At 46.2% G+C, this 20,179-nt stretch overlaps 1 protein-coding gene across 3 annotated transcripts in view; it reads right to left on the bottom strand.

Moving 5' to 3' along the window:
* The window catches only part of LOC309553329 (pendrin-like), a 146,875-nt gene that overhangs the window by 113,532 nt on the left and 13,164 nt on the right, over nucleotides 1-20,179 (bottom strand). Inside the window, exon 1 of one of the 3 annotated variants that reach the window (XM_082254385.1) lies at nucleotides 6,941-7,087. The exons of 1 other annotated variant lie outside the window; for it this stretch is intronic. The gene's annotated coding sequence lies outside the window, so the exon portion shown is untranslated. Of the gene's footprint in view, nucleotides 1-6,295; nucleotides 6,320-6,940; nucleotides 7,088-20,179 lie in introns of those variants that run through there. One more of the 3 variants, XM_082254389.1, reaches the window with a different exon arrangement.

The following is a 20,179-nucleotide window of genomic DNA, read 5'->3' as shown; positions in this document are numbered from 1 at the left end:
AGTGATGGTGGAGGGGGGGGGGGGGGATAAGTTAGAGGCAGCAGAGGTGGGGGGATTTGGACAGAAGCAGTGCTGGTGGGGATGGGATTAGTGGCACTGCCACCTACTTGCTCTTAGTGTCAGTTTTGTGCCTCCAGTGATGCCTCTTCCAACATGGGGTCACTCTGTTGGCTTTCAGCTGACTTTCTCCTCCAGTTTCTGCCTCCTGTCCTGACATGGCATCTGTCTGCAGCAATGGAGGGAGCCACAGAGAGAATGGGCAGACGGGCGATCTGCTGTGTGGGTATGGCAGCGAGCGCTCTGCCGACTCCCATCATTACCTCTAACAGCAGCAGTGCCGGACCTCCCAGTGAAAAAAAGCAGTGGAGTGGGGCAGGGCAAGGTGAGCTGGGCAGGGCAAGGCAAGGTGAGCTGGGAAGGCCCCCCCAAAGTGGCATAACTCCAGGGCCCAGTCGCAATAGCGACTGTTGCAAACCTGGTAGTTCTGCCACTGTCTTGGGCTCCAATTTGCCACCTCTCTCAAAGTTCTGCCTGGGTCCAGTGGACCCAGCAGGACCCATTGTGGGGCCGGCCCTGGTTTCATTGAGTTAGCCCATTCATTTGGAATGACCCCCGAATGCCCATCCACCTACCAAAAAACGTTTCCAGTGCCTGGCATGGAACCAAAGGATGTAGCAGTCGGTGAATAGAACCACAACATGCAGCTGCATGGTTTGTAGGGAGGGCGTTTCATTAGGGTTGGCAGGTTCAATAGTGCCAGCAGCACTCAGTTAATTGATTTGGCAGGCTTGACCAGCTTTTCTAGTCTTCAGAATGTGACTAGGCAGGATAACATCTGCTAGTCCAACTGTTAGCCAGTCATTTTACTTTAGAGCAGTAGACTTCAGGAAGGCTTGATGAACAAGAGTAGCCAGCTTTTACAATGGTGCATAGCTATCCAGATTCTGACAGGCTATAGACCAATGATGGCAAACCTTGGCACCCCAGATGTTTTCTAACTACATTTCCCATGATGCTTACGCACTCTGCAGTGTAGTTGAGCATCATGGGAAATGTAGTTACAAAACATCTGGGGTGCCAAGGTTTGGCATCACTGCTATAGACGCTGAGACTTATTTGATGAGAGAGTTTATGAGAGAGATTTTTTAGGAGGTAGATTTGAATAGCTCCTTTAGCCTTCAGATTCAGATTAGGCAGGTTACATTTCCCACTTCAAATGTCAGATAGCCAGAAGCTGTGTGAGCAGTAAGAACAGCCAGTCCATCTCATAGTGTGTAGTTATCCAGTTATATTCTGACACAGATCTGATAGGCAAGTTTATGAGAGCGAGAGATTCCCAATGAGGCAGGAGTGTACAGCTTTTCAGCCTCAGACCAAGGTATTTTAAACCCCAGATCCCTCCATAAAGAGTACCTGTCACTGCCTATTACTGTCACAAGGGATGTTAACATTCCTTGTGACAGCAATAAAAGTGATCTGATTAAAAAAAAAAAAAAATTGCTAAAAAAAAAAAAATTCTATAAAATAAAATAGGAAAATAAAATAATTAAACACATACGTAGGTCGCACCCGCAAATGAAAACGGTGTTTAAACCACACATGAGTTATCGACAGAGCGAGAGCTATAATTATAAAAAAAGACCTAAGCTGTTACTCTAAACTGGTAATCGTTAAAATCTTTTAAAGCATTGCCTATAAAGATTTTTAAGTACCGTAGTTTGTCGCCATTTCATGAGTGTGCTCAATTTTAAACCGTAACATGTAAGGTATCCATTTACTCGGCATAACATCATCTTTTACAATATACCAAAAAAATTGGGTTAACTTTACTTTCGTTTTTTTTTTTTTTTAAATGCAGTGAAATGTATTTTTTCTTCAAAAATTGCATTTGAAAGACCGCTGCACAAATAAAATACCACGTGACAAAAAATATTACAAGGACCACCATTTTGTTCTCCAGAGTCTTTGCTAAGAAAAATATAAATAATGTTTGGGGGTTCCAAGTAATTTTCTAGGTAAAAATACTGATTTTAACCAGTTCTGGACCGGAAGGATTTGCCCCCTTAATGACCAGGCCCTATTTTGCGATTCGGCACTGCGTTATTTTAACGGACAACTGTGCAGTCGTGCAACGCTGTACCCAAACTAAATTTACGTCCTTTTTTTCCCACAAATACAGCTTTCTTTTGGTGGTATTTGATCAACTGTGCGATTTTTATTTTTTGCGTTATAAACAAAAACAGAGCGACAATTTTGAAAAAAAAAAAAAAACCTATATTTTTCACTTTCTGCTATACAACATTCCCAAAAAAGAAAAAAAAAATGTAAAAATCAAAATTTAACATTTTAGGCCAATTTTTTTTCTTCTACATATTTTTGGTAGAAAAAAACAAAACGCAATAAGCGTATTTTGATTGGGTTGCTCAAAAGTTATCGCGTCTATTAACCACTTAAGCCCCGGAGGATTTGGCTGCTAAAGGACCAGGGGTTTTTTTGCGATTTTTTACTGCGTGACTTTAACGGACAATTGCGCGGTCGTGCGACGCTGTACCTAAACGAATTTGACGTCCTTTTTTTCCCACAAACAGAGCTTTCTTTTGGTGGTATTTGATCACCTGTGCGATTTTTTGATCACGCGCTATAAACAAAAAAAGAGCGTAAATTTTGCAAAAATAACAATATTTTTCACATTTTTTTATATGAAATTCCCCAAAAAAAAAAGTAAAAATCAAAATTTTTTAACATTTTTCGGCCAATTTGTTTTATGCTACCTATGTTTGGTAAAAAAAAAAATCGCAAAAAGCGTATTTTGATTGGTTTGCGCAAAAGTTATCGCGTTTACTAACAAAGAGAAAGATTTTTGTCATTTTTGGTGTTTTTTTTTTTAACGCATAATGGCGGCGATCTGCGATTTTTTTTTCGGTACTGCGACATTGCGGCGGACAGATCGGACCCTTGACTGACATTTTTGACACTTTTGGGGTTACCAGTGACATTACTGCAGTAATCAGTGCTATACATATGCACTGTTACTGCAAAAATGACACTGGCAGGGAAGGGGTTAACTTTATTGGACAGGGAGGGGTTAAGTGTGTCCTAGGGGCGTGCTTTCTACTGTGTAGGGACATGGCTATTGGTGTAAAAGCAAAGATCAACCGTTCTACATAGTAGAACGGTCAGATCTTCACTTTTACACAGGGAGAACTGACAGGCAGCTTGTTTACACAAGCTGCTCTGTCTTTCTCCCTTCACAGGAGCGATCGTAGTGTGGCCGGCGGACATCGAGTCCGCCGGTCACACGCACTGACTTGCCTGTGAACGAGCCGCGGCGGGCGCGCGCCCGCCCGCGATAGGCTCGCAAGTCAGTGACAGGCGAGTGACGTACCGATACGTCACTCTGCCTGGCCGGGGCTGACCGCCGCAGTATATAGTCGTGCGGCGGTCGGCAACCGGTTAACTACGGGAAAGATTTATGTAATTTTTTTATTGTTTTTTTTTTTTTTTTACTAGTAATGGCGGCAATCTGCGTTTTTTTGCGGGACTGCAACATTGACAGATCAGACCCCTAACTGACATTTTTGACACTTTTGGGGGTACCAGTGACATTACTACAGTAATCAGTTCTAAAAATATACACTGTTACTGTAATAATGACACTGGCAGGGAAGGGGTTAACAGTATAGGTAATCAAGGGGCTAAATGTGACCCTGAGGGGGGGTGATTCTAACTGTGGGGGGCGTGGCTTCTGAAATGACCACAGAGACATGTGATCCTATATAGCAGGATCACATGAGCACTGTGATCATCCCAGGGAGAAGGACAGTCGACTGTGTTTACAACAGCCGCCCGTCTTTCTCTCTCAGCGGGGGGAAAAAAAAAAAAAAATCGCAGGTGTCAGGCGGCAATCGGAAGCCGCCTGACTCATGCGCCGGCTTCCCCGCTGATGATTGGGGACCGAAGCGGCGCCGGCGGTGCGCGCTCACCCCCCAGTTCCTCTCAGGCAAGCAACGTAGGTCTACGTCGTTTTGCCTGTCTGAGCCACCTTGCCGCAGTAAAAAGGCGGCGGGTGGTCGGGAACTGATTAACTTGTAAAAAAACATGTCAGAAATAGGCCTGGTCCTTAAGTGGTTAAAGTGAAGGGAAAACTCCCTTCGTTCAGTTTAGCTTAAATTTAGATTTAAATACATTTACTATTAGACCGCATGCCCATGGACACTTTTGAGCATCCAACATCAATTTCAGCTTATTTCCTTGCCGGCGGGACAGGTGCAGCTTATAGCTGTCTATAGTAATGAATGGCCGATCTTGGGCCATCGCTACTTCCTACCAGGTTTCCATGATCCCTCTTTCTCTTCATGGCTCCCTCAGGCAGCAGACACTCTTCTCCATCATATCACAACAACTGAGGGGACGTTGCCATTCACCAAACTATGTCGCTCTGCACCCACGACATTCATGGATTACTGGAAGTACCACCAGCTACAGCAGTTTGTGAAAGCTCTTCCCCATCCCCTACGCCATCTACAAACTTTGAATCCTATTGAACGAATCTTGTCCCTTGTGAAACCCCGTAAAGGACTGCTATCCCAGTTCTATAAAGCCTTGGACGCATTGCTTCCCAACCCCACTCCCTCTTTCCTGAAACAGTGGGAATTGGACTTCCAATGCCCTCTCTCTCCAGCACAGGAAAAAGTCATTTTTCAGCTATCTCACACCTCGGCAGTCTCCGTTAGGACAGCTGAGGCTAACTACAAGTTATTGACACGTTGGCACTACTCCCCCGCTAAATTGCACAGGATGCTCCCAACTTTGTCAGACAAGTGCTGGAGAGGCTGTGGACTCAGAGCCACGCATGCACATATCTGGTGGACGTGCCCTATCATTCGCCCCTTTTGGATCACTGTTCTGTCACTCATCGAAGTAAATTCAGGGATCTCCTCTTCCTATGGACCCATGGACTGTGCTGTTTCACGACACCAAAACACACCCGGCTCAATATTGTAAGTCCATCACTCCTCACTTGCTTAACGCAGCTAAAGCCCTAATTCTGAAATACTGGAAGCAATCGGTAGCCCCCCCCCCCCCGATACACCAATGGTTGCGCTCTGTGGACTGTATATATCACTTGGAAGACACGACCCTGGACTTCCGCGGGTTTGCCCCCCTAGCACACAAGATATGGTCATGTTGGTTAGCATTTACCCACTCTAAAACCTATGCTGCATATATGGTTGATGACTCTCCTTGATTATGCTGTCTCGAGTTCTGGGAAACACCTTACCCCCCCCCCCCTCTATCCTATCTCCCCACCTTCTAACTTTCCCCCTCTTTTCTGCTCTTATCTCTCCACTGTCCATGAGCGCCTCCGCTCATATACCTAGTTGATAAGCTTCATAATTCCTGAAATTTTGAGTCTCATGTTTACCTGCCTGTATGATGTACATGTTGCTCTTGGTTGTCATTAAAGCGGTAGTATCCCGCTTTTTGACACTTTTACCTACAGGTAAGCCTATAATAAGGCTTACCTGTAGGTACAATTAATATCTCCTAAACCGGCACGGTTTAGGAGATATTTGCAGTGCATGCAGCCGCTCACGCGAGCGGCGCATGCGCTCTGAAGGTCCGGGGGGACCTTCAGTTTTCCTTGCCGGGAGCTTGCCGGGAGTGACGTCATCGCGGCTCCGGCCAATCACAGCGCCGGAGCCGCCGAACCCGGAAGAGACGCCGAGGGATCATGGCAGCGCTCGCAGCGATGTCCGGGGGTCCGTGTCGGGGCTTCGTTCTAAGGTAAGTAATACATAATGAGCTAGTATGCGATGCATACTAGCTCATTATGCCTTTGTCTTGCAGGGTTTTTTTTGTTTTTTCGGGTTTACAACCGCTTTAACGTTTACAACTATGTTCATGGATTATGTCTGTTTCCTCTTGGTAATAGAGGTATGTCTTTGTTCGTGATTCTCTTTATACTTCAATAAAAACATATTAAACAAAAAAAAATATAGTAATGAATGGCTGTATAATACAAGTTTACCCAAGCACAGTGTATACCTGTGTACAGCCATTCATTATTAAGGTCGGTTGTCTGGTGCAGCTTTTGTCTCCCGAAGGTAGAAGTATGCCTGTAATTTACGCCGAATGCCCAAAAGTGTTCAAGTGCTTGAGAAGTCCATAAGAAATTCTTTCATTGGAAATATGGTAATGATCCACAATAACTATTCGTAAGTATACTGTATGTTCAACCAAAACAATGTAAAACGTGTTTTGACATTTTTATGACCCCCTCAAGGTCATTTACCTCTGTTTCTTTATGTATTGCTCAGACGTATTTATATAGCTACCCGTATGCAGCTGGCACAAACTGGCTCAATCAACCAGCAGTCAATATGGGACAGATCACAGAAAATCTGACACACGCAGGAATTACTTCTTAGATTTTACAGCTAAAACATACTATAAATCATTTTTATACAGAATTACATAAATAGAATGTATTTACTCTCTCTCTCTCCATACTATAAATAGTAGTATGCAATGCTGTCATTTAGAAAACTGTTCCTTCGACCGTCCCAACCGATAGAAGGTGTTTGTGCATATCTGATCTCCTGGAACATTACAGTGGGGGAGATTTACCAAAGATGGAGAGTGCAATATCAGGTGCAGCTGTGCCTGGTAGCCAATCAGCTTCTAACTTCAGCTTGTTCAATAAAGCGTTGACCAACAAAACCTGGACGCCGATTGATTTCAATGCAGAGTTGCACCAGGTTTTGTACATCAACCCTAGTGTGTATTACATAAGGCATGATTCAATACACAAGCCAGTGCCCAAACTTAGAATACAAGACTGAAAACCATAATAAATTGGAGAATGTGTCTTCTCATGTAGTGTAGTTTGTAGGTACAGATCTCCGTTTTATGGAAAATGCTCCAGTGTGCCTCCTACCTTATATTGTCCTGGTTAAGTGTCCTGTCAGTAGAAGTACAGTTATCAGCCAGGAGAAGATTGAGATGGACAGCTGAAGTCAGTCTGTCTCAGCTGTCACTGCCACAAAAAGCAGCTGCAACAACCAGCACAAAAGAAGGTCAATATGACGCCTTGACATGTTATCCAGTAACTTACTAATTCACTGTTATTATGTTATGTATTATAAAAGACTCATTTATAATAATGTGAGAACAGAATGGTGCTCTAAGATCTCTCAGGACATCCTTTTCTGTTAAGATTCTAGCAGATTATTTGGCTTTTATGAATCCGGTGCAGCAAATTATTTCCAGTAAACATACTCTGGGCAGGGGTTTCTCATTAATGAGACTGGGGCTCAGTAAAAGTATTCCAAAACCTTGCATACCCCAACAGTAAAAAATAAAAAATAGGAATGCAATAAAAAAGTATGGGAATGCAAAATATAGATTTAGAAAGGGAATAAAGCAGTCACAAATATGTTACTGTAATTAGAACTGACATTGGTTTCAGAGGGATAGTTGTTTTCAGTGGGACAATAGCCCCCAAATTATTGGTGTTAGTGAGATCATTGCCCCCTGGGGAAAATAGCCCCCAAATCACTGGCGTCAGTGAGATTGTGGTCTCCTGAGGAGAACAGTCCCCAAATCAATGAAGTCAGTGAGATCATGGCCCCCTGGGGAAAATAGCCCTCATTTCAATGGAGTCAGTTGGATCGTGGCCCCCAGTGGAGACTACCCCCAAACCATTGATGTCAGTAGGATTGTGGCCACCAGTGGGAGAATACACTCACAAATCACTGGTGCCCTGGGGAGAACAGCCCCCAAATGATTGGCGTCATTGGGATAGTGGTCCCCAGGGGAGAATAGCCCCCCGTTGATGTCAGTGATATTTTGGCCACAACTGAGAAAACAGTCCCCCAAATCATTGGTACCAGTGGGATCATGGTCCCTTGGTGTCAGTAGAATAGAGCCCCTAAGAAGAGAAAAAACTCATCAAATTATTGTTGTCAGTGGGATAATGTGCCTCAATGGAGAATAGCCCCTTAAAATCACTAGTGTTAGGGGAATAGTGGGCCCTGGAAGAGAATGCTACCCCAAATCATGAAATTGTTGGGGTCAATAGGATAGTGTACACCAGGAAAGAATAACACTTGAAATCTTTTATCTATGTAGAATATTGAGTCCTAAGGGTGAATGACACGCCCTCCCCCCCCCCCCACAAAAAAAAAAATATTTAGTGGTTCTACTTAAAATAGAATTGCAGGCTTTTAATAACCATGCTTGAAAACACCCCCTCCTAACGCTTATACTAACTACCATGTGGAAGAAAGGTCTGCATTTCAGGATGCTTTGGTCCAGTCACATGACCAGCCCCCCTGTTTCAGGCAACGGTCACTGCAGGGGAGAGGAGGGAGCTCCAACAGTAGATGGGCTACAGTAGGCATCATGGCTCAGGCATTACCAGCCGTTGTTGAGCACTCTCGCCCCCATTGTAAGCGCTGGCTAACACAGGAGAGACCATGTGACTGGACTGGAGCAGCCTGAGAATAGATAAGAATATACAATTTTTTACACCGGTTAGTTAGTATAGGTGTTGGGGGGGGGACATTTTTAGGCATAGTTAGCAAAAAAAAAAAAAAAGAAAACCTGCAATTCTACTTTAATTTACCTTTGGCCTGGAGCCAACCCCACCCACAGATTGAAGTGGTTACAGAATTACATAGTCAGGTTGAAAAAAAAGACAAGTCCATCTGGGTCAACCTATAAAAAAGGGAAAAAAAATAAAAAAGGAGAAAAAAAATTATAATACACACACACACACACAATCTTATACCCACAGGTGATCCAGAGGAAGGCAAAAAACCCCAGCAAAGCATTATCCAGTTTGCTCCAGCAGGGGAAAATATTCCTTCATGATCCCCCGAGAAACAATTGGATATTCCCTGGATCAACTTTACCTACAAATGTTAGTATCCAGTTATATAGGGCAGCAAGGGCTGGGACCGTGATAATAATGTCAGATTTTAACTACCCGGAAATTGACTAGAGTAATGGGCACTGCTGCAAGTTAAAAGGGCAAACATTTATAAACCTATTACAAGACAATTTAATGGTCCAGTTTATTGAGGCCCCAACTAGGAATGATGCTCTGCTGGACCTGGTAATCTCAAACCATGAAGAGCGTATTACCAATATTTATATAAAAGAACATCTGGGTAGCAGTGACCATAACATTATTTAATTTAATGTTACCTGTAAGCAACAAACATATACGGGAGATATAGAAACACTTAACTTTAAGAGAGCAAATTTTCCAAGGATGAGGGCTGATCTCCAAGACTTAGACTGGGAGTGAATATTGGCATCGATGAACACAGAACAGAAATTAGAATTCTTCAAAAAGACTGTATGTGAACTTACTGCAAAGTATTTTCCCATGGGCAATAAACTTAAAGGCTAAAAACAAAACCTATGTGGCTCACACCCAAAAAAAAAAAAAGAGATAAATAAGAAAAGGGTTTCTAAAAATAATAGAAGTGAAGGAACACTATCATCGTTTACATTTTAAAAATAATATAACAGAATATCTAAAAAGGAAATCAAGGACACAAAAATTCAAAACAAATGACAGATTGAAAAAGATAGTAGGACAAACCCCCAAAAAATCTTCAACTCTAATATTAGTAAAAAGATCAGGTCTGAACATGTAGGCCCTTTACAAAATAATCTGGATTGGGTGACTGGGGACAAAGAGAAAGCAAATGTATTAAATATGTTCTTCAGCTCTGTGTATACAAAGAAGCATGGGGGAGCTCATGTCCATAATGAGGATGGTATTGACACAGGCCCAAATGATCCACAATAGCTAAAAAGTGACATGGCGCAATACATATTTTGACAGAATAAAGGTACATAAAGCACCTGGACCAGATGGCATCCACCCACAGATCCTAAAAGAATTAGGCTCTTTTATTTCTAAGCTATTGTTTCTCATTTTTAGGGACTCTTTATTGACTGGAATAGTACCACTGGATTGGCGTAGGGCCATTGTGGTGTCTAAATTTAAAAATGAATCAAAGTCTTTACCAAGTAACTATAGACCTGTAGTTTAACGTCTATGGTCGGGAAGATACTGGAGAGTTTATTAAAAGACCACATAGATGAGTTATTGCTGGGGGAAAATATTTTAAGCAACAGACAGCATGGATTGATGAAACACAGAATTTGTAAAAAAAAACTAATTTCATTTTATGAAGAGGTAACAGAAGGGTGTTTGTGGACGTAGAATACATGAGATTTTGCAAAAGCATTTGACATAGTTCCCCACACACGACTAATGTGTAAGGTAAAGTCTACAGGCTGAGAGAGGAGAGAGGAGAAAAAGGGAGAGAGGAGAAAAAGAGAGAGAGGAGAGAGGAGAAAAAGAGAGAGAGGAGAAAAAGAGAGAGAGGAGAGAGAGAGAGAGAGAGGATGATAGACTAGGCAATAGCATGCAATGTCAAGCGGCAGCTGCCAAAGCCGGCAGAATATTAGTATGCATAAAGAAAGGGATGTATTCCAGAGATAAAACTATAATCCTACCACTTTATAAAACTCTGGTCCGACCGTATCTGGAGTATTCTGTCCAGTTCTGGTCGCCAGTCCTCAGGAGGGATGTGTTGGAGCTGGAGAGAGTCCAGAGAAAGGCAACTAAACTAATTAGGGGATTGGATGACCTTAATTATGAAGAGCGTCTGCAATCGCTTGATTTATTCTCCTTGGAGAAGAGACGCCTGAGAGGGGACATGATAGCAATTTATAAATACCTCAATGGTGATCTCAGCATAGAAAAAAAGCAATTGAGTCGAAGGATTGCATGAGGACCCGAGGGCATACAATGCGATTAGAGGAGAAGCGTTTTAACCTCAGGCAACACAGGGGGTTCTTTAATGTTAGGGCTACAAGATTGTGGAATGCTCTACCACAAGAGGTAGTTTCTGCGGGAAGTATGGCTACTTTCAAAAGACTCTTGGACATACATCTCAAGAATCAGAACATTCAGGGGTATGAGAGATGATTACGGCCATACACACCTAAACAGGTTGAACTGGATGGACTATTGTCTTTATTCAGCCTCAACTACTATGCAACTATGCAACTATGGACCCCTTATGTATTTATATGTTGATCATACCCCTCCTCCTAATCTCCTGTTCTCAAGAGAGTTAGTTAGTTCCTCTAATCTTTCCTCATAGCTGAGCTCCTCCATGCCTCTTATCAGTTTGGTTGCTCTTCTTTGCGCCTTCTCCAAATATCCTTTTTGTGAACCAGTGCCCAAAACTGAACTGCGTATTCCAGATGAGGTGTTACTAATGATTTGTACAGGGGCAAAATGATATCACTCTCTCTGGAGTCCATGCCTTTCCTAATATTAGAAAGGACTTTGTTCGCTTTGGAAACTGCAGCTTGGCAGTGTGTGCTATTACTAAGCTTATGATCTACCAAAACCCCCAGGTCCTTATCCACTATGGATTCCCCTAGGTGTACTCCCTCTAGTATGTATGATGCATGCATATTCTTAACCCCCAAGTGCACAACTTTACATTTATCAACATTAAACCTCATTTGCAACATAGTTGCCAAATTGTGAGGTCGAAAAAAATCAGTAGCACCTTCTTTCTATGCTACAGGTACTTTTTCTTTCAGATTGTATGGTTTGGGGTTCTTTTACAAACTATTAAAACTGTAAGTAAAAAATGAAAACCTCCAGATTTTTAGAACATTTTAGGTAGTTCCAGTTTTGTGTACCTTTGATTTTCACCATTTCGCAATAAAAAACACAATTTAAAGTTTACAAATATTTGTTAATTATTAACTCAACACAGGTTAAGCCTTAGTAGGAATTTAGCAGGAGTTTTGAAAAAACTGCTGTGTTTGTATCTACTGCTAATGATTTTAGTGTGTTTTTAGCAAAAAAATATTGTTTTGATAAACATTTATGCAAATATCGCTGGGCCTTAAAAATCTGTAGCAACCTATTTTTATTCCACTGGTCATGTGCTTTATAATAATGGCTCCAAAGATTTCATACCAAAACCTAATGGTAGTCAGGGTGCCATTGTCTAGCCTGTAGAGGTCTGTGCGTCCCTCCATGGATATGCCTCCCCAGACCATCACTGACCCACCACCAAACCGGTCATGCTGAACAATGTTACTAAAAGCATACCATTCTCAATGGCTTCTCAAGACACTTTCACGTCTGTCACATGTGCTCAGGGTGAACCTGCTCTTATATGTAAAAAGCACTGGGCGCCAGTGGCGAACCAGCCAATTCTGGTGTACAATGGCAAATGCCAATCGAACTCCACAGTGCCGGGCAGTGAGCACATCGACCGCTGGAGGACATTGGGCCCTCAGGCCACCCTTATCAAGTCTGTTGCTGATGGTTTGTTTTCGGACATTCACACCAGTGGCTTGCTGGAGGTCATTTTATCTGCTCTGGCAGTGCTCAACCTGTTCCTCCTTGCACAAAGGAGCAGATACCGGTCCTGCTGATGGGTTAAGGACCTTCTACAGCCCTGTCCAGCTCTCCTAGAGTAACTGCCTTTTTCCTAGAATCTCCTCCATGCTCTTGAGACTGTGGTAGGAGACATTGCAAACCTTCTGGCAATAGTACATATTGATGTACCACCTTGGAGGCGTTTGACTGCCTGTGCAACCTCTATTGGGTCCAGGTATTGCCTCATGCTACTAGTAGTGACACTGATCCTAGCCAAATGCAAACCTAGTGAAAAACAGTCAGAAAAGATCAGTACAGGAAAAAAAATTTCAGTGGCCTCCACCTGTAAAACCATTCTGTTTTGGAGGTTGTCTCATTGTTGCCCATCTAGTGCCCGTTGTTAATTTCATTAACACCAGGGCAGCTGAAACTGATTAACAAACCCCCTCCGCTACTTAACTGACCAGATCAATATCCAAGGAGTTTAATTGATTTGATGCTGTACTCGGATTTAAAAAAGTATTCCCTTCATTTGTTTGAGCGTGTATGTTAGTAAGAGTCCCAACACTGAACCTTGGGGTACACCACTGATAACCTTAGACCATTCAGAGTAAGAATCATTAACCACTACCACTACTGAATTCAGTCTTTTAGCCAGTTTTATATCCATTCACAAACTACGTTCACAGCCTCCCCTCTGTCCAAGGTTTTACTTTCTCCTCATAAAAAAGAAATCAGATTTGTCTGACAACTTCTGGTTCTGAAGTATGTAGGTTTTTTACTTTAAAACATTCTCTGCATTAAGGTAAACGCCCCCCCCCCTTTATAATTACCTGAGCCTAATCTCTATCCAGCCATGTGTACGAAAGCAGTGGTTCTCTCCCTCCATATAGGCTCACAGGGGGCAGTGGAAGCCATAGGCTCCTGCTGCTGTCAATCACAGCCATGGAGCGGATAACGAGGCCAAGCTGTGCTCTGTGGGTCTATGGACACACTTAGCTGGTTCATAGGTGAGCGTTTATAAACACATATAGCAAGCAGCTTGCAACAGTAGGACATTGGCTGGGGGAAGGAGCCAGGAGTGTCAGCGGGGGACCCCGAGGAAAGAAGGATCAGGGCTGCTCTGTGCAAAACCACTGGACAGAGCAGGTAAGTATAACCTGTTTGTAATTTAGGAAAAAAATTGAATTTTTGTAAAATCTTACCTGTAAAATTCCTTTCTCTGAGTCCTCCGACAGTCGCCGCCTCTCCATATTCGTCACAATGGGGGTTATTGACCTTTGCTCCGTAGGAGTAGCTAGGCAACAGAATATGTCAATATTAAAGCTTTTAGCATATCCCACCCCCAGGGGGTGGTCCCCTCAGTCAATACCCTCCTGCTTACTGTATCCATACCTCAGTTTCAGTAGAATAGCAGTAGAGTACATAAACAAACCCCAAAAGAGGGGCGGGAGCGGCGACTGTCGGAGGACTCAGATAAAGGAATTTTACAGGTAAGATTTTACAAAAATTCCGTTTTCTCTTACGTCCTCCGACAGTCGCCGCCTCTCCATATTCGTCACAATGGGGACGTCCCAAAGCAGTGCATACATGAGGGGTGGGAAAAGCAGCCGCGCCTAAGGCAACGCCGGACCCACATCAGAGAAAGGAACCTTACCAAAGGAAGGAAACCAGCTGGGCAGCATGAAAAAAAAAAAAAAAAAAAAAAAAAAAACTTTGCTCAACAGGAGCAACAACTCAGGAAGAACAAATAACCCAGGGATAAAAACATCCCAAACAGCCAAGGGTCCAAAAAACAAGGGACCCTAAGGTACTGCCGCACTAAGAACCTTGCGGCCAAAGGAAGCATCTGCCGATGCCTGAACATCCACCTTGTAGAACTTTGAGAAGGTGTGAATGGACGACCAAGTCGCCACCTTACACACCTGGGCCACCGAGGCCCGATGATGACAGGCCCAAGACGCACTCAGAGATCTGGTAGAGTGCGCCTTCACAGGCATAGGGGGAACTTTTCCCTTCAAAGCATATGCCTGCTCAATAGTCTGTCTGATCCATTTGGCGATGGTAGCAGCCGACGCCGCCATGCCCTTCTGTGGCCCCTCTGGAAGGACAAATAGAGAATCCGTCTAGCGAAAGGATTTTGTCGATGACAGGTAAACCCTGATCGCCCGAACAACATCCAAGGAGTGTAAATCCACCTCCTTTGGATGTTTAGGCTTCGCGCAAAGCGAAGGCAAGACAATGTCCTCATTGAGGTGAAATTCCGAGATCCTCTTCGGAAGAAAAGAAGGGTTAGGTCGCAAGACCACCTTATCCAAGTGAATCACCAAATACGGAGACCTGCAGGACAAGGCTGCCAGCTCCGACACTCTGCGAGCCGAAGTGATCGCCACCAAAAAACCTTCTTGGACAACATGGACAACGAGATCTCCCTGATCTTTTCAAAAGGAGCATGTTGCAACACGGACAGAACAAGGTTCAAGTCCAATGAAGGCAAAGGCTCCCTCCTAGGAGGGACCAAATGTCGCACCCCTTGAACAAAGGTGCTAACCAAAGAGTTAGACGCCACAGGGCGTTGAAAAAGAACGGCCAGCGCAGAAATCTGACCCTTAATCGTGGCCAACGCCAAACGCTGGTCCACACCCGTTTGAAGGAAAGACAACACCCTAAACACAGAGTATGAGCGAGGGGAAAACCCCCTGGACTCACACCAGGCAAAATAGGCCTTCCAAGTACGGTAGTAAACCTTCCCCGAAGAGGTCTTTCTAGCGTTGATTAAAGTGTGAATGACCTCAGGGGAGAGACCCCTATCCCTCAGGACCTCGGTTTCAACAGCCAGGCCGTCAAAACCAGCGACTGTAAAGCAGGATGGAATATCGGTCCTTGAGACAGAAGATCTTCTCGAAGAGGCAGACGCCATGGAGCGTCGACCGCCACATTCACGAGGTCTGCGGACCAAGACCGGCGAGGCCAGTCTGGCGCCACCAGAATCACTGTGAGCAGTTCCGAGGACAACCTGCGAAGGAACCTGGATAGCAGCTGAATCGGTGGGAAAGCATACATCAGGCGATACTGATGCCACGGAGCCACTAACGCGTCTGACGCGTCTGCCCGAGGATCGCGCGTCCTTGCCACGAACCTTCCCACCTTGTTGTTCAGACGAGACGCGAACAGGTCCACATCCCGAAGACCCCACTTCGCGCACAACATCTGGAACACATCCGGGTGGAGGGACCATTCCCCCTGGTCCAGGGTCTGGCGACTCAGATAATCCGCCTGCCAGTTCTCCACCCCCGGAATGTGAAGCGATGTTATCGCCGGGACGTGCGTCTCGGCCCAAGACAGAATGTCGGCCACCTCCCGAGCCGCCCGGGCACTCCTGGTGCCCCCTTGGTGGTTGATGTAGGCCACCGCTGTGGAATTGTCCGTCTGCACCCGAACCGGACGGCCCTGAAGCCTGTCCGTCCAACGTTGAAGGCAGAGATTTATCGCCCGCAATTCCAGAATGTTGATCGGAAGGGAGGATTCCCCCACCGACCAAGTACCCTGGACAGACAGAACGCCCAGAACACCACCCCAGCCCGACAGGCTGGCATCCGTGGTGATCACCGTCCACGAAAGAGGACGAAAAGACTTGCCTCCCGACACCGCCGGGGACTGTAGCCACCACAGAAGATCCCTTCTGGTGCGAGGACTCAACGAGATCTGAAGATCCAGAGATTGCAGTCGCCCGTCCCACCTGGCCAGGATCTCCGCTTGGAGACCCCTCGTGTGAAACTGGGCGAAGGGAATCGCCTCGAAGGCCGAGACCATCAATCCCAGTGTCACGGAACAATGAACCAGACGTACAACAACAGATAAGTGAAAATAAGAAAGCTTTATTGAAAAACAAGCTATAAAGCAAAAGTCCAAACGGATGGCGAAACCGATGCAGAGTCTTTGCGAAGCCAGGGGTCAGGAACCAGCAGGGTAGTCAGACGAAGCCAGGATCAGGAACCAGCAGGGTAGTCAGACGAAGCCAGGATCAGGAACCAGCAGGGTAGTCAGACGAAGCCAGGAACAGGAACCAGAAGCAGCAGCAGTCTTAGAAGCATGTGAACACAGGAGGACCAAGCAGGGAACTGAAGCCACAGACCTCCTATATATATGAGCTAGGCATCCAGCTCCTCCCAGTGGGAAGGAGGAGCCGCAGGGTGGGAGGCTACAAGAAACCCAGAAACCAAGATGGCCGCCAGCACATGTCAAACGAAGGAGAACAGCAAGAAGGTAAGACCATGACACCCAGACATCTCATGTACGTCCGGAGGGACGAGCACGGAGCGTCCCTGAGGGACCTGACTTCTTCCTGAAGTGTCCTGAGTTTGTCTTCCGGCAGGAAGACCTTCGCCTGAACAGAGTCCAGAATCATTCCCAGGTAGGGAAGACGAACCGACGGACACAGCGTCGATTTCGGAAAATTTATCGTCCAACCAAACTCCTGTAGAGTTTTCACCGTGACGGACAGGTCTTTTACCAGACCCTGACTGGTCGCAGACCAAACCAGAATGTCGTCCAGATACCCCAGGACCGAGATGCCCTGGGCTCTCAATAAGGCCAGAACCGGTGCAAGCACCTTGGTAAACACCCGCGGAGCCAAAGCGAGACCAAAAGGCAGCGCCACGAATTGATAATGATCCTCCGCAATGGCAAATCGAAGGTACCTCTGGTGACCCTCGAAAATGGGAATGTGAAGGTACGCATCCTTCAAGTCGATGGAGGCCATGAATTCTCCCGGAACCAGAGCAGCCACCACCGAGCGCAGGGATTCCATGCGGAACTTGCGAACCCGCACAAAGCGGTTCAGAGCTTTTAAGTCCAGAAATGGACGTACCTTGCCCTCCTTTCTGGGCACAGTGAACAGATTTGAATAGAACCCCCGAAATCTGTCCCGATGAGGCACCGGAACCACCACTCCCTGAGCCCGCAGGTCCCGCACCGCCAGGTGCAGATCCCACAAACGCTCCGGAGACAGTTGAAGATTTGAGGGAAAAAATATGCTTACCGGCCGAGAGAGAAACTCGATCTTGTAACCGGACCGAACGATCTCCTGAACCCACCTGTCCCGAACGCGGGCCAGCCAGGGTTGAAGAAAACCGAGCAAACGTCCCCCCACCCCAGAACTGGGTGAGGGCGCCCCTTCAGGCCGCATTGTTATGGGCAGCGGACCCGGACTGGCCGGACTTCTGCTTACCTGTCCACGGCTTCTTTTGGGAGCCTTGACCTTTGAAGGGCTTGCCCTTATAGTGTGACCGAAAGGCACGAAAGGACCCCTGAGAGGGCCTAAACGAAGGATGCTTCTTACCTTGAGCAACCTTAGCCTTGTGAGACTGGGGCAAGAGCGTGCTCTTACCCCCAGTGATCCCCTTTATCAGCGTATCCAAGGATTCGCCAAAAAGGCGAGATCCCGTATAAGGTAGATTAGCCAGAGTTTTGCGAGAAGATTGGTCCACAGACCAACATTTCAGCCAAATCAAGCGGCGTGTCAACACCGCCACGCTGTGCACACGTGCAGCCAAAGGACCATATCTAGGTCCGCATCACACAAATACATGACACCCTGATGAATTTGATCTACCATAGCCAACGTTGTCGGCGGGGCAGAATCAGCCACCAGGACGCGCCTGAGCACCTGCGTCCAATCCGCGACAGCCTGAGCTGCCATAAGGGAAGCAAAAATAGCTTTTAGCATGGAACCGGTAACCGAGTAAGTATGGCGGGCAAGAGACTCCAGCCTCCTGTCCGTGGGATCCCGGAACACCGGGGTATCCTCCGCCGGAATCGCAGTAGATTTATTCAAAATCGCCACCGCGTGATCCACCGGAGGCGGCACACACCAACGTTCATCAGTGGCGGGCGTGAAGGGATAAACGCAGCTTGAACCTACTTGGCACAGCAAAAGGCTTCTTTATATTGCGCCATTGTTCACTAACAGCGCGCTGAAAATCCTCAGTGCAAGGAAAAACCTGCGATGATTTGCGTCTCCGCTGCGTCCCATAAGAGGCCAGGACGGCAGGAGGACATGGTTCATCCTGCAAATGCAACGTTTGTTTGATAGAAGCAACCAATTCATCCATGATTGCAAGCTCTTCAGACGAGCCAGGGGGGGAATCATCAACCCCTTCAACCTCTGCCTCCCCCTCCGACCCTGCAAGGTCCAGGGACGAACGGGACCCCGATAAGGGGACCCCAGCCATAGCAGCCCCATCACCATCGCCTTCTGAATCAGAGGAAATTGAAACTTTTGTGGATTGAGCAGCCACAAGCATCTGCACCTGAGCAGCCAGGTTAGCCACAATGGCAGCCAAATCGCCACCCTCGGGGGGAGCAGCAGCAGCCCCTTGGCCTCCCATTAAAGTGGGAGGAAATTTGCTTTCCTGAGAATCCATGCCCCCAAAAGTTTGCAGGAAAAAAAGGGTAACTGCCCCTTTAAATTCGCGGCGAGCGCAGCCCACCGCACACACACAGCACACACCGACCCCCACAGGGAGAAGTACAAACTTTAGGCAATGAATACAGGAATAAAGAAGGTAAACCTGGAGAGATCACTTAGGCTGCTGCATAGATCGCTGTTCTCAGGGAAAAGGAAGTGATGCAATAACGACCGCTCCTATAAAGCCTATGGAAGGCTACAAAAAAATGGCCGCCGGAGGAGGAGTGCAAAGGCAGAGATCATGCAGCGCTGACATGAGGCTGGAGCGATCGCCGCCAAAATGGCGGCGCTTGGCGCCAAAAACGCCGCTCCCTTTATACAGTAATGGCTATCACACGCCTGCAGTAAAATAAAACAATGGCGGACCGCAGCAGCGGCCGCCGCATGTATGCACAAACATGTTCACATCATGCCCCACAGCATACAGCCTGTCACACAGAAAAAACACACAGTCTGTAACACAGAACAGTGCAGGATAGCCCCCCTCCTTGTAGCCCACAGAAGGCAGCAAAACAGACAGGGAGCCCAATAGTGTGTACAGAAAAGCAGGGTTACACAGTCCCAGACTGACACCCACTAAACAGACAGGTCCCCACACAGATACACTTACCTTCTGAATGGCGTGGGGAGCCCGCACAAGCGATCAAGCCGCTGCACAGAGGACAGGGAGAGTCGCAGCCAGGACGCAGCAGAACTGCGGTGCGAAACCGCATGGCGTCCAGTGAGGTAGCCACCTCACCGCAGCATCCCTGCAGCGAACAGGGATGGGGCGTTCACACATGCCAGGAAAAAACCTAACTGAACGCTCGATGGCAGGCTGGGAAGCAACTGGCCCACAACCTGCGACCAGGGGGGCCAGCCCGAGACCCAGCCCGCACGATCCTCTTCATCAGAAGAACTAACTAAAGCTGAAAAAATAAACAGCTAAGTAAAGATGGAGAAAAAAACACTCAAATAAAATCAAAAAGAAGATAAAGGCTGAGACAAAAAGCCCCAGCACAGAAAACAGCCTGCTACTCCTGATAGCTAGACAATGAAACTGAGGTATGGATACAGGAAGCAGGAGGGTATTGACTGAGGGGACCACCCCCTGGGGGTGGGATATGCTAAAAGCTTTAATATTGACATATTCTGTTGCCTAGCTACTCCTACGGAGCAAAGGTCAATAACCCCCCATTGTGACGAATATGGAGAGGCGGCGACTGTCGGAGGACGTAAGAGAAATTAAGGTTTACAATCACTTTAAAGTAATACTAAACACACACACTGTT

The sequence above is a fragment of the Pelophylax lessonae genome (genome assembly GCF_965119305.1).
Source record: "Pelophylax lessonae genome assembly, chromosome: 4".
Taxonomy (NCBI): Eukaryota; Metazoa; Chordata; class Amphibia; order Anura; family Ranidae; genus Pelophylax; species Pelophylax lessonae.
Note: the sequence above shows the minus strand (reverse complement) of the source record. Positions and strands in the feature narration are given on the sequence as shown.